Source organism: Chiloscyllium punctatum, chromosome 21 (genome assembly GCF_047496795.1).
Source record: "Chiloscyllium punctatum isolate Juve2018m chromosome 21, sChiPun1.3, whole genome shotgun sequence".
In the NCBI taxonomy this organism is placed as follows: Eukaryota; Metazoa; Chordata; class Chondrichthyes; order Orectolobiformes; family Hemiscylliidae; genus Chiloscyllium; species Chiloscyllium punctatum.
This window is the reverse complement of record NC_092759.1, coordinates 88,656,413-88,671,192: the sequence shown is the minus strand read 5'-3', so window position 1 is coordinate 88,671,192 and position 14,780 is coordinate 88,656,413.

Sequence of the window (14,780 nt, the reverse complement as noted above, 5' to 3'; positions counted from 1 at the left end):
CACCAAAGAATGAGAAAGTGAGTTAACAATGATTAGCATAATAAATTAAAGATTATATTTATCACAGCAAGTGACTTCAGAAGAATTTCAGACATTGTGGAATCCTGAGAATTCTCAGAAACGTACGATCCAGAAAAGGAGGGCCATGAAACTGGTAAGGAAATCAAAAAGCGAACATGCATGCAAACAAACAGGAACACAAAGACTGCATAAATCTTTGATCTATATTTCAAAAGAAAAGAAAAGAAAAGAGCATTGTCAAATGTGCAAATCTGCAATCAGGAAGGACGAGTTTATTATGAATAATGAGGAAATGGCCAAGCAAATAACCAGTTACTTTGCATCTGTCTTCATGGAGGAAGATCCAGAAAATCACCCAGAAATATGAAGTGATCATATAGGACTTGTGGTACTCAAGACATAAAGCTAACTTATATCAGAAACAAGGCAGTACTTGAACATGCAGCTGGATTGAGCTTGGCAAACCAGATGTAATTTATACCAAACTCTTCAGAAATAAACCACTAATCTAAGCATCAATTGCACTGTCGATTACTGTGTTCTATTTTCAAGTACATTCTGCAGAGTCTGGAAGCCGTTGTAGATAAATAGACATTAGTAAAATTGATCCAATCACTATAGCTGAACGGTAGGTATCCAAGCATCTACAAAGGGAAGAAGAGATATTGTGGAGAACTGCAGACCAATTAACTTGACATTTGTTGGAAACTGATGGAATCTATTATATAGTATGTGATATTGGATATTTAGAAATTAAAAGCAACATCGGAGAGAATCAGTATGTATTTCTGACAGGGAAATCACGTTTGACAAACTTTGGAATTGTTTGAAGTTGATTCTTACAGCATAGATAATGGGAAACCAGTATAATTGGCATATTTTTGTTTATCAGAAGGCTTTCTATAAGAACTCACACATGCAATGAATGTGAAGGGTATTTGGTGGAACATATGGAGGCAAGTCAAAGTTTGGTTTGCTTTCCTTTATGGGAGTCAGAATGTAGAAATTAAGACATGTTGAAGCTGTTTCACAGTGTGTTGGTGAGATAGTACCTGGAATATTGAGTACTGTTTTGGTCACCAAATCTGAGAAAGAATATACCGACCACAGAGGAAGTGCAATGGACGTTCTCCAGATTAATCCCTCAGTTGGCAAGATTGCGTGATGAGGAAACTCGGCCTGTGTTCTCTAAAGTTTCAAAGAATGAAAGGTGAGTCACTGTGAAATTTAAAAAATTCACAAAACATGTGACAAGTTGGAAATTAACAGGTTGTTTCTCCGGCTGTCTAATCCACATTCAAGGCAAATAGTGGCAGGATAAAGGACAGATCTTTTAAGACTGCAATAAGGAGGACATTCTGCACGTGTATGGGACTAATTAAAACAGGGTCATGCAAACCTGCTGGTAGGGCAAGATTACGGAGAATTCCCAGATATTCCACAAGTGTGTCCAGCGGAACAGAATAACCAGGGAACAGGTAGGACTCATTAGTGACTTGCCAAGTAGCATCCAATAAACCTTGTGGTTGGAGAGAGAAGCTGATGGTAGACGGCTGCTTGTGTGACTGAAGGCCTGTGTCCAATGGTGTACCACGGGGATCAGTGCTGTGTGATTCGGAGGTGCTGCTGTTGGACTGGGTGGACAACGCTAAAAATCGCATAACACCAAATTATAGTCCAACAGGTTTATTTGGAGGCACTAGCTTTCCAAGTGCTGCTTCTTCATCAAAGCACACAATCACCTGATGAAGAAACAGCGCTTCGAAAGCTAGTGCCTCCGAATAAACCTGTTGGGCTATAACCTGATGTTGTGTGATTTTCAACTTTATTATTCATAAATGATGTAGCGGTGAATATGCACGAGGGGTGGGGAGTGTGATAAGTACGTTTGTGTTTGATACGAAGACTGGCCGGTTAGTTGGCAGTGAAGAAGGCCTTAAGTTCAGGAAGAAACAGATGGAATGGTCAGCTGGGAAGATCAATGCCAGATGGAATGTCGCCCTGATAAACATGAGGTGATACACATTGGAAAAAGGAACCAGACGGGGAAGGACTCAATGAATGCAGCACACTAGGAAGCTCAGAGGGTGCTTCTCCATACATGCCTGAATGTGACTGGACAGGTTAATACGCAATTTGGGAAGGCATAGGGGACTGTAAACATAACCTTGATTCATTGGGGCACAGATTATAAGAGCTATACGGAACTTTGATGAGGCCAAGATGGAATACTGAGTGTAGTTCTGGGAAACTCATTACAGGAAGGATGTGATTGCACTGGAGGGAAAGCAGAGGAGATTCACCAGGATGTTCCCTGGGATGGAGCATATCAGCTATGGAGGCTGGATAAGCTCGGGTTTTAGTTTGGAGGAGACAAGGCTGAGGGGACCGTGATTCAGAAGGATAGGATCACGAGGAGCATGAACAGGGTGGATGGACAGCGCTGTTCCTTTCAGTCAAAGGCCACACTTTTAAAGTGAGGCTTTTGCAGTTTAGTGAGGGTTTGAGCATTGTTTTTCACCCAGAGTATGTTGATGTCTGGAATACACTTCTTGAGATGGCAGTTGTCATGGGAAACTCAAATCCATTAGAAAATACACGGTTGTGCACTTGAAATGCCTTAAGATTCACGGCTTTGGGTATTGTGTCGGAAAGTGAGCCTAATATAGACCATGCTGTATTTCTGATCGTGCAGAGTCTTTGCTTCTCTGATCGTCTGGCTGTGGAAGGCCAATCACTGAGTACCTTAAAATAGGAATAGATAGGCTTCTGAAGAATAGCCTAACAAAGTTCATAACACAGAACTTGTAATATTTTCTGAAAATATGTTAATGGAAAAATTACGAGAAAGAAATGTGCAGCTTTCTTACAGTTTGATGCCAGAAAAGTGAGGACCAGGAAACAGCAGGACAATAGAGCATATACTTCAGTTATGCCTTCACAGATGAAAACAAAACAAAAAAAGAATCCTAGGGAACTTTCGTCCGGTGAGAAAAAGGGAATAGATTGAAATTAGCAACTAAACAGTTTAGTGGAAGTATCACACTGAAATTAATGGGCATAGACAAAGTCAATAGAGATTTATGAAATGGGAATCATATTTGTGAAAGTGGCTTTTAGCAAAATTATGTAGAAGGTATCAATGCAATACGAGTGGAATCTCAGAAAGAATTTTGATAAATCCCCAAGCCTATTGTGCAAATTCGAATCCTGTGGGACTGGGGCTAATATGTAGTCATGGTTTTCGAAGGGGAGAGCTGGCAGGAAACAGTGAGTAGCAATAAAACAATGTTTTTCTTTTAATGGAAGGCTAAGAAGATATAGCAAGGATCGTGGCTTGGGCCCCTGATATTCCCAATACACATTATATATTTGTTTGAGGGTCTCAAATGCAATGTTCCCAAGTCTGTTGACAACACGAAACGATGTCAGCTTGTGAGTGGGTGAGGAGGATGGGAAAAATCTCCAAGGTGACTGAGACAAGTGAAACGACTTAGCAGATGGAGAGAAATTGGGGAGATGAGATGTTGTGTACTTTGATGGGAACAATAGAATGGCAGCCTCTCATCTGAAAAGGGCGTGATTGAAAAATGTTGATCTATGAATGAACTTAAACTTCATTTTTGTATGTCTATGCAGCCCTCCGAGTCCATGCAGGGCAGTGAGTTCTGAAGTCAGAAGTCAATACTGAGAATGGCATTGGCACTCTGACCAGTGTACATAGAACCAGCAAGTGTGGAGCTGTAACATTGGAAACGATCTGGATCTCCCTGTACACCAGTCACTGAAAGAAATATTGCAGGAGCAGAAAGCAGTTAGGCAGATAAATGGTGTATTCAGCTTCATTTCAGTGGAATTACGTACAGGGGTAAGGGTCATTTACTGCAGCTGTACAGGGCCTTGGGACCGAATCTCGAACCTTGTGCAGTATTGTGTGCAGTTTTGGTCTCCTTACCTCATAAAGGACAAATCTGACATTGAGGGAGACCAGTGAAGGATGACCAGACTGATCTCTGGGGTGACAAGCTTGTTGTGGGAGCAGAGATTGGGGCGACTGGGCTTGTATGTCATGCAGTTTAGGAAAATGAATGGTGATCACTGTGAAATATGTAAAACTCTGACAGGGCGAGACAGATTCGAAGCAGGGATGGTAATTCCCCTGGCTTGGACCTCTCAAACAAAGGGCCATCGTATTCGGTACAGACGTGCCACTTTGCATTCAGATGAGAATAAATGTCTGCACACAGAGACTGGCGAAACAGGGGTATTCAGTCCCAGATCAGGCTGTGGAAACCAAGGCGCTGAATACAAATAAGGATTTCTGGAAATTAAAGGTACAGGGAGAGAGCAGGAGGTTGTTTTCCAATAACGCAGTAGCTGTCTTCCTGTGCAACACCGTGCTGGAGAAAATCGTGCAATATTAATAATGGGTCTATTGGAAAAAGAGTATAAGGGGCAAAACGCCCAAAATATCAGGAAAACCAAAAATTAAATTTAGTCTAACACACACTAGCACAGTCTAAATAAATCTTTAAATCACATATTGTAATAAAACAGTGCTGTAAATGTAACACTTTCACACTACAGCTCACTGACTACAGCAGTATACCTTTCACCGCACTCTTCACCAGAAAGCGCGTGGGCTGACTGACCACGTGATGCCGATGGGGAAACTCCAGGTCTCCTCAAGATTCTCCCCACAGTTTGAAATAAAGTTCTTTCTAAATGTAGACTACAATTCCCCGTTTCAGGCTCAGTTTCAAGGCTTCCAGAGCGGATTGCATTCCTGTTTTAGCTGAACACATTCATTGTACATTTTGCAGACAGAGGATCCTGAGGCTGGGTTTTGCTGTTCAGCTGGTTCCCGGCAAGGAATTGCGTCACAGTGAACGGGAGTTCACTTTATGAAAAAGGTTGGCGAATCACATTGCCGCCTAATTGTATTTAACCAACACGCATTATCTGAGAACTACCTGTACATTGAATGGAGGAGCAAAATTGATGAGCAGAAGGCACTATAGCAGTTCTCATTTTATATTCTGCAATGTTTAAATATATTAAGGGATATGAATATTGTATGGGGAAAACTGAATGAAGGAGATGTTCAGCCATTAACTAGCACAGGGAAGGCTCAATGTGTTGTGTGACATACCCCTTTCCCGATGTTCCTGTGCAATCTGTGGGAAAGCTCTGTAAATGTTGTCACAAACCGTCAGATGTTAGGAAGGAGGCCCCGGCAGGGTCAACAGGACTGAGTTTCCCGTTCTCTTTTACGACACCGAGGTTGGGGCCGGGTGTTCTGTGCGGGTTTATCCTTTAAGACCTCGGAGCAGTTTGATACAAATGAGTGCCTTGCTTGTCCGTTTCAGAGACCATTGAAGAATTTATCACATGGCTGTGTGTCTGGAGTCACTTTTCGACCTGACCAGGAAAGCACGGGAGATTCCCTTCGTGAAAGTACACTGGGAAAGGAGATCGATGTTTACAATCAACATTGGACACAAGATCACTATTATTGACACCACATTTTTAGGTCTCGATATGTTAATATTTGTTTTTAACTTGCACCAGCTGCCCAAGCATTAGCCTGGTCTGTGTTAGTAATCTAATGTCAATTCCACAACAGCACCATCTCCACATGGGGACCTATCTGAAACCACACTGAGCTGTTTATTTCTATGCTGCTTGACAGTTTTGTTAAAAAGAACTACCACAAATTTGACTGTCGCGTTTGAACTGAAGTGTGAGTAAATGTTCAGATTATAGTTCTTCTCCTCTCAGGGGACTGGACATAGTTGAGTAAATTTCCAGCTTATCAGGGAGATGTCAGAGTTGCAGCTGCAATCAAACAGCTTCCCCAGGACTTGTAGTGCAACACAAGTCTTCAGTCTTATTGCAGGAATATGGTCAGGGCTCATTGCGTTTGTCGTATCTATTGTGTTCAACTGTTCTTCATGTTACTTGCAGCGGATCGAATTGGTTGAAGACTGCCATCTGTGATACTGTGGGCATTATGATAGGGTGAGGTGGATCATCCACTCAATACTTCGGGCTGAGAATAGTGCAGACGCCACATGCTTGACTTTTACATTGATGTACAGGACTGTTCCATTATTTAGGATGGGGATATTTGAGGAGTCCTCTCCTCCTGTAAGTTGTTTAATAGTCCATCGACATTTATGCTTGGATTTGGCAGGATGACAGAGCTTAGATCTGATTTGTTTGTCATGGGATCATTACTCCCTCTGCACCAGAACTTATTTCTGTTGTTTCGAATGTAACCAGTCAAGTGCAGTAGGTTTAATGGTGTGTCATCAGGTAGAAGTACACATGGTACTGACCTTGGCATGTTCCCCCACACTCGTCACTGAACCATAGACTGGCTTGATGGTAATGGTGGACTGAGAAGTTATCCTGAAGGAAAGGTTACAAATTGTCATTGAATACAATTCTCCTTCTGCTGCTGCTGTGGTCTACAGCATCAGATAACTCATTTTAAGCTGCAACATCTACAATTCAATTCCACTGACTGTCCCCCCTCTCACACCGAGAACCATTCAGCTAACAGCCCTGCATTCAGTGACCTACTCTGGTTTCTGATGCGGTAACACTTCCATTTTCATATTCTCATTCTGATCAAAGTCTTTCCTTGGTGTCACGCCTCCAATTTGTTACTTTAACTCAATCTATTTAAGGTACTAATCTGAATCTTTTCCTTTCCGTAATGCCATCTTCTGTGTTTGAAGTGAACGTGCTTCCCACTGTTTTTCTCCCTTACCATGATTCAGAGCTCTGCAGTGTCAGTGATGCAAGCATTATGTAATTTCAGAGTCAAGGAACTTGTCACCATGCGTTATTGTTCAGTTCCCTGTGGACGGCACTCTATGTTGGACAGAATGTTTGGGCATCTTTGACATACGTCATTGGAAATTGTTCAAAAACAGAAATTGCTGAAGAAGTTGCAGCATTTTCTGAAGTGAATGCAGAGTTAAACTTTAAGGTCCAGTGAGCCTTCTACAAAGCTCCCAGTTTCTCCAGCAATTTTTGGTATTTTTATTTCCAACATCCATAGCTATTTGTTTAATTGAAAATTTGTTCCGTACCAATTAATTTTTGGAGAAACTCAACAGCTCCGTCCGCATCTGCAGAGACAGAGAAACAGAATTAGTGTTCCAATTCCAGTGTGACACTTCTTCAGAACTGAAAGGATCGGAAAATGGGTTTTTCATACCTTGTCAGAGATGGGGAATGGGTGACAGGCAAAACAGGGTGTGGCAAAAGATAAAAGAAGATTATGTAAAACGGGTTTAAATTAAGATGTGACTGGGGGCAAGGGGTTCTCTCTATTGAGTGCAAGATAAGGAAGACAAAAGCACGCAGGGTCATAGGGAGGCCAGGAGGGTGAATGCTGAACATGTGGAATTATATAGATCTGGCTAGCAATACGTTTTCATTGTCGAAAGCATCACCCCCTGTAGACAAAGAAATTCAGGTGTTTGATTTCTTATTGGCACTCGTAAGCATTTCATGCTGCCTCGGTATTGTAATAAGGAGAAAAACAAATAACAGTATGAAGTTTGGGCTGAGTATTGCTTTAATGTCACGTTTAATATAGATTCAAATTTGCAGTACTTATCTTTAAATGCTTTTGTTCTTGAAGTTACTATCAGATGGAGTATAGAACGTTGCGGGCTGACAGTATAGAAGTTTATAAAATCATGAAAGGTATGAATCGGGTGAATTGCAAAGGGCTTTTCCACAGGATAGGAGAGTTCAACCATAGAAGGCATAGGTTTAAGGTGAAAGGTGGAAGATATAAAAACGACAAAGGGGCAACGGTTTTACACAAAGGGTGGTGTGGGTATGAAATGAGCTGCCAGAGGAAGAGTGACAGATCAATGTACAGCTGCTCTATTTAAAAACATTTGGACAAGCATATGTATGGGAATCATTTGGAGGCATATGGGCCAAATGAAAGCACATGGGAATAGTTTAGTATGGAAAACCTGGCCAGCATGGACATTTAGAAAAGCTTCACCCAGGGTCAGTTTTTTTTTGTAAAAGGGAAATTATATGTTCCCTGCAAGATAGTGCAATTTTTTTCTGGAGATGTCTGAAAATGTAACAATCGGACTTGATAAAGAGGATCTGTTAGACACGAGGCTTTCCAGAGATTTTCCACAAGGTATTACAAAATCAAAGTTCTTACACAAGACAGAAGCATGTAGTATGATGAATAATGTATTAAGATGGGGTAATGATTGGTCAACGCATAGAAATGAGAGTCAGGATTAATGGATCTTCATGATAAATGTGTATCTGCTGGAGTGCCACACATATCAGTCCGATGGTATCAGTTATTTACAATCTATACTGACAGCCGGAAGGAGGGAGCTGAGTGCAATATACATCCAAGTTTCTGCATGACACTGAGAATCAAAAAGCAGGCTGTTATCTAATGGAAAGGGCTTCCAGAAAAGGAGCACTAAAAAGGGATTGGAGTGTTCTTGTGTGTGAAAAATAACGTTAGCCTTCTGATGCAGCAAGAAACTAGGTTTGTTCATTAGCCAGCTTCCAGGGATGAAAAGGTTGAGTTACTGAGAATCTCTACAATGGTGAGGCGATTATTCATTGGGGTTTAAATGAATGAAGAGTGATACTGCTGAAATATGCAAGATACAGAGCGGGCTTGAAAAGGTAGATGTGGAGAAGCTTTTGCCATTCCTTGGCAGAGTCACACTCTAGGAGCTAGATACCGAATAAGGAACATCGATTTCAATTTGAGATGCAAAGTGATGTCTTCTCTCAGAAGGTTGTAAATGTCTGGAATTCCCTAAACCAAATAGGTGTGGAGGGATACAGGAGTCGGCAAGAAAGTGGAGTTGAGACCTGGAGTAGATCAGCCATGTCCTTATTAAATGACTGGGCTAGCTTGATGGGCCGAATGGCTTACACTTGTTCCTATTTATTAATTTCACATGTTATACTTTTGGAAATAAACTGGTTATTTTCCTGGAAGTTGTGTTGTACAATGTTGCATTCAGGGAGAACAGAGTTAACCCTGAGTGGGGTATGGGGACTGTATTGCCAGCGAATCTGGGTCTGTAACATGACCCACATCTGGAGCAGAAGTAACAGAGAGGGGAAGCCTGGAAAGAGGGATTGGGGTGGGGGTCGGTTCCTGACCCAGCCTGGGTCTTCCAAATAAATTTCCCAAAGTAAACCTAACCATCGGAGTGGCTTCGATCTGCTCCTGTGTAGCAGGTCCAAAGGGCTGAATGGAACGTCGAACATAGGGCTGAGGGACACAAGGGCGCCATTCGGCCCTTTGACACTACTCCACCAGTAAATAAGGTCGTGGATCATATCATTGTGGTCCCAGCTGCACTTTTCTCTCCATGCACCATTATCCCAGATTCACCTGTCTATGAGCAATCAGATGAAGACAAGCTCAATATAATACAAAAGTACAGTCATCCCAAACTTCTGGGAAAGAGAATTCCCACTTGAATGAAATCACACTTGGTTAACTTCTCCTAATTCTTTATCTGACTGAGATTGAAGGTTGTCACTGTTTCTTTTTTCTAGTCCCACTTCTCCACTGCTCTCAACAAATTTTAAATGTAACCAGATTGGCCAATCATAAAGGTCTCAGACTGGGTGAGGTTCAGTGGCAGGAACAAGTCAGGCAGATTTCTTTAGTAAGCCACAAGTAATTAATAGAACTAATGGATGTGCATGGTGGATCTGTGATTCGCACTGCTACCTTCCATCACCAAGGAGCTGGGTTCAATACCAACCTCGGGCGACGCTCTGTGTGGAGTTTGAGCATTCCCTATGCGGATATCTGTGTGGACTTCCTCACAATGCTCCAATTTCCTCCCACAGTCCAAAGATACGCAGCTTAGAGTGGATTGGCCATGCTAAATTACCCATAGTGCCCAGGGATATGTACGTTAGTTAGGTTAATCACGGGGAATACAGGGTTACATGGATAGAGTGCGGGGGGGGGGGGGGTTGGGCAGGTCCGGTGGGATGCTGTTCGGAGGGTCAATGTGGACTTGATTGATGTGATGTCCTGATTCCACTCTGTAGAGATTCTATGAAAATGATAAGAAATTTGGACGATACCCAGTGGGTAGCTATCTGATCCACTCTCGGCTGGACCTCCTATGTTTCAATAAGATCACCTCTCATTCCAAGAGTGACCTGTTAAACCCTTCATAACACAAGTCCCTCAGTCCTGGAATACGTGAAGTGAAATATCTCTGAACTGCTTCCAATGTAATTATAGCCTTCCTCAGATAAGGAGACAAAGAAAAATTAATCTCACACTCAGAGCTTGTGTTTTATTTTTGCTTTCTCAGTGTTGTAGATCTTTGCATCTCTCTTCCCCGCAGAGCATTGGAGGCAGAGATATTGAATATTTTTGAGGCACAGACAGAAGGTTCATAAATAACAACGGAGTCAAGGATAATCAGGGAATGGCAGGAATGTGCGGTATGGGGGAAAATGTAGACAGTGGTACCAAATGACACGGCTCCAGAACATCCAGGAATATAATTTCAAACGAAATGATAACAGCGATAAAATGTTAAGGGGGAATCCAAGATGGCGGCAATCTGGAATGTCTGTTTTCCTGGGCTCTGCATCACAGCACGGGAAAGTGGTGTTCTAGCCCATCCCATCCCAGTCATTTACTTAAAATTCAACACTAAAAAGAGCGATAGAATCTTTACTAATCCCGTTTAGTCAAGTGGAAATGGCAAAATACGGGAAATGATCGAGTAAGTCCCAACAAGTAGAGCACCCGTCAGAAGCATCGAACATGGCCTGAGGCCGCCGCTGCAAACCACGCTGCTCGTTCGATAGACCCAGTTACTCACCAGGCTTTGGTCACTGAGTTCACCAAGTTATGTGAACTGATTAAAGCCATGATTGAACAAAAGTTCAGCATTAGGCTAGAGCCGCTCTCAGACTTGCTCCAAAGACATGAGCAGCAACTAGACAGCCTTGGAAACAGAGCAGACAATTTCAACCGCCGAACTGCGGTTACAGAGACTGTGATCGATTCCTTACGGGAGAGGATCCTCGCCCTTGAAGTACAGGTCCGTACCTCAACTGAACAAGATGACCAGCTCGAGAACAGGGGCAGGATGAAGAATATTCATATCGTCGGTCTGCTGGACCAGATGGCAGGTAGTCAGCCAGTGAGTTTTTTTTGGAGATATTCGCAATTCCTTCACTTTGAAGCTGAACAGGGATGGGTGAAGTGTGAGACAGTTCATCAGGTTACATCGCAGAGGTCAGACTCAGACCAACGCCTTCACCCTGTCCTTGTGCAGTTGCGTAGTTATGGGGATAAACAAAAGACTGATGGAAGTTCAGTGTGTATTCCGATGGCTTTAATTCAGGAGAGCTCTAGGATTATGTTTTTTCAGGACTTTTCAGCGGCGGTGATTCAGAAAAGAAAATATTGTGATGACATCAAGAGAAGAGGAAAGGAACTCAGGATTCAGTATTCCTTACGGAACGCAACGGTGCTTCGGATTGCTTTGAATGGATCAATGAATTCGTCTGACTCTCTAGAGAAAGCAAAAACGTTGTGAACATTTTAAAGTAAGCTGGATGGTTAGATAATCATGTTTCTCTCAAAGATATTTTGTTGGATTTTTCTGGTATTAACCAGTGTTATATAATAGTCGGGGATTGGTAGCGTACTCATTTTTAACTTCTTCAGACTATTACTACTCTTTTTCTCTTTCTTTGCTTGTGTTTGGGGTGCGGCTCAAGCTGGAGCGAGTAACAAATGTGGTTGTGATGACTAAGTGCCCACCTATAATTGTTATTCATTGCCCTGGATGGCATATTGGAAGCGGGCAGAAGGTAAGGTTTTGGGACATGTAAGATTCCTCATTGGGTTGGCGGGGGGGGGGGGGGGGGGTGAAAACTCTATCAAGTGTCATTGGCACTTTGGATTTTGTTTCATTCATTTTTTAATACTTTTAGCTTTGGAAAGTTTTGAGAGCTTGTTAGTTGCAGTAGTTTTAGTTTGTATAGATTTAAGGCTCGATGTGTCATTTGTCATTAATGCTCAGCGATGTGTAATTCGATATGAAATTCTCTCGAGTTCAAATATTGCTACAGTGTGTTCTGGATAATGATGTGTTTAAATGGTGTACCTGGAACATTAAGGGGTGCCATCTGCCAGTCAAGAGGAAAAATGTACTTTCTCCTCTTAAAAAAGAGAGAGTGGATGTTGTCCTATTGCAGGAGATGCACACTGATGACAAGGTACATTTGACGTTACAGCAGGGCGGGTTTGATCGGGTTTATTTCTCGTGTTTTAATACGAAGAGTGGGGGAAAATCATAATGGATAGGAAGAATCTTCCAATTATGTTACTAAATTATATTAAACACCCATGGAAGTATCATAATCCATAAAGCCTTGAACTATGGGAATTAATACATTATTTTGAATGTTCATTGCCACCCAGCGCACTCTCTTAAACTCCTTGTAGATGCATTTCCCAAATTAAGTTATCTCACATCGTGGCACATTATTGTAGAAGGAGATTTCGACTGTCTTATGGCCCCACGGTGGACAGAATGTCCGAAGGTCCCCCAGTACCCTCGTTGTAATGTAAGCAATTAGTGGACTTGTGTGCAGAACTATAGCTGATGGATGTCTGGAGGCAGATCTACCTCACAAGCAGGGATTTTATTTTCTTCTTTAACCCACAGAAATGGCACACGAGGGTTGATCTCTTCCCTATTCCTGCAAGTATATTAGATTCTGTGGCATCCTGCGCAATTGGGAATATTACCCCAACATACCTGCCCCAGAAGTGGGATAGAAGTCACATAAAATTATGTTATATGCAGATGGTCTTATGTTTTTGTTAAATCCCGCAATTTCGGAAGCTCACGTGGCACAATGTATTAATTCGTTTGTCACCTTTTCGGGCTTTAAGATTAATTTTACAAAGCTGGAGGCCATGCCTATGGGAGGTCTTAGGGGAAATACCTGATGTTGAGTGCAAATTCTGGTTCCCTTGTAAATGGCCACGGGGGGTATGGTGGGAAAGGGTTTCCCTATTTCGGTATATTCATTACCTCCATCTTTGATCATTTATTTAACGTGAACTATGTCCATTTGTTTCACAAAATTAATCAAGGCCTTCAAATATGGGAGGCAAATCCAATATCCTGGCTAGGTCAGATAGCTGTTATTAAAATGAATGTCCTTCCTCATTTACTATACCTCGTGGGAATGCTTCCTTTGATGTTTTCCAGACAGATATTTAGGAGACTTTATGGCTGGTGTAGCTCTTTTATTTGGCACCATACCGAATCTTTATCAAGCTAACCAGATTGCAACTACCCCACAGAATGTGGGATGTAGATCGCCCATATAAAAGCTATCAATTAAGATTTCTTTTACCCCATGTTATTGCCTGGGACGCTGAGGATTCGGCGTCAATACTGTGAGATATTAAACCCTCTCAGACAAACTGAACCCTGATTAGTCTGTTTTTCTCAGCTAAAGTGACAACATTTAAGAAGTATTGTCATAACTCAATAATTATCAATACTGTTAATGCATGAATGACAATGCGTCAGATTGATGGCAATACAGCCAAAACCTCGTTTCTTACCCCTATAATTGACATACCGGCTTGTCATCCTGGGATAATGGATTCCAGGTTTAAACTGTGCGCAGCAAGGGATGTGCCTTGCTTGAGTGATTTAGATTTAGGAGAATCCCTACAGTGTGGATACATGCCCTTGGGTCCAGCAAGTCCACTACGACCCTGTGAAGAGTAGCCCACCCAGACCCATTCCCCTGCCATCCTATATTTACCCTGACTAATGCCCAAACCTACACATCCATGAACACTATGGGTGAATTGACAATGGCCAATTCATCTCGCCTGCACATCGTTGGACTGTGGGAGGACTGTGGGACACGGCGAGAATGTTAACTCCACGCAGCCAGTCACCCAAGACCAGAACCAAAGCGGAGACCCTGGTGCTGTGAGGCAGCAATGCTCACCACTGAGCCAGCACGTGTTATTTGATGGAGAAACAAAGATATCATTTGATCAAATAACTCGCATGGACTACCTAGTAGAGACCTCTTCTGTATTTTTTTTCCAGATCAGAGATTTTGTTTAAAATAAAATACTTTTATCTGGCTCTTACAGTTCCAATAGCGGGAAGAGGATGCCTATTGCTTAGAATACACTGTCTGTCAGTACCCTTTATCATTAGTTGGAGACTGTGCCCTCAGACGAGACTGTGCAGGTTTGTGATGACTGTGAGAGAGAGTTCAGAACACTTCGGAGACATGGGAGGATATTTGTCAAAATGCTCAAAGGATTTTGATCTGTAATAGGACCCATTCCATACAGTTGAAAATTCTTCATAGGGTCTTTCTGACCCCAAATTGTCTCTCAAAATGCAAAGTGGGATTACCTTCAGCATGTCCTAAATGCAGAATGACTACAGACACTCTTACTCAATGCTTGTGGTCATTTTGCAGGCTTCATCTATATTGAATCACTGTATCAGGTGTGATAGAGTGGCTATTAGGGACTGAATTGGAGATGGACCTGGTTCCTGTTTTCCTGGGTCTGCCCAGGGTACTTTCCACAGATGCACATAGGAAAAACAATATGTCCTTATTTTCAATACTTTCCGTGCTAGAAAATCTAGTCTGTTGCGTTGGATGTCCGTATGCCTCCCATCCACACC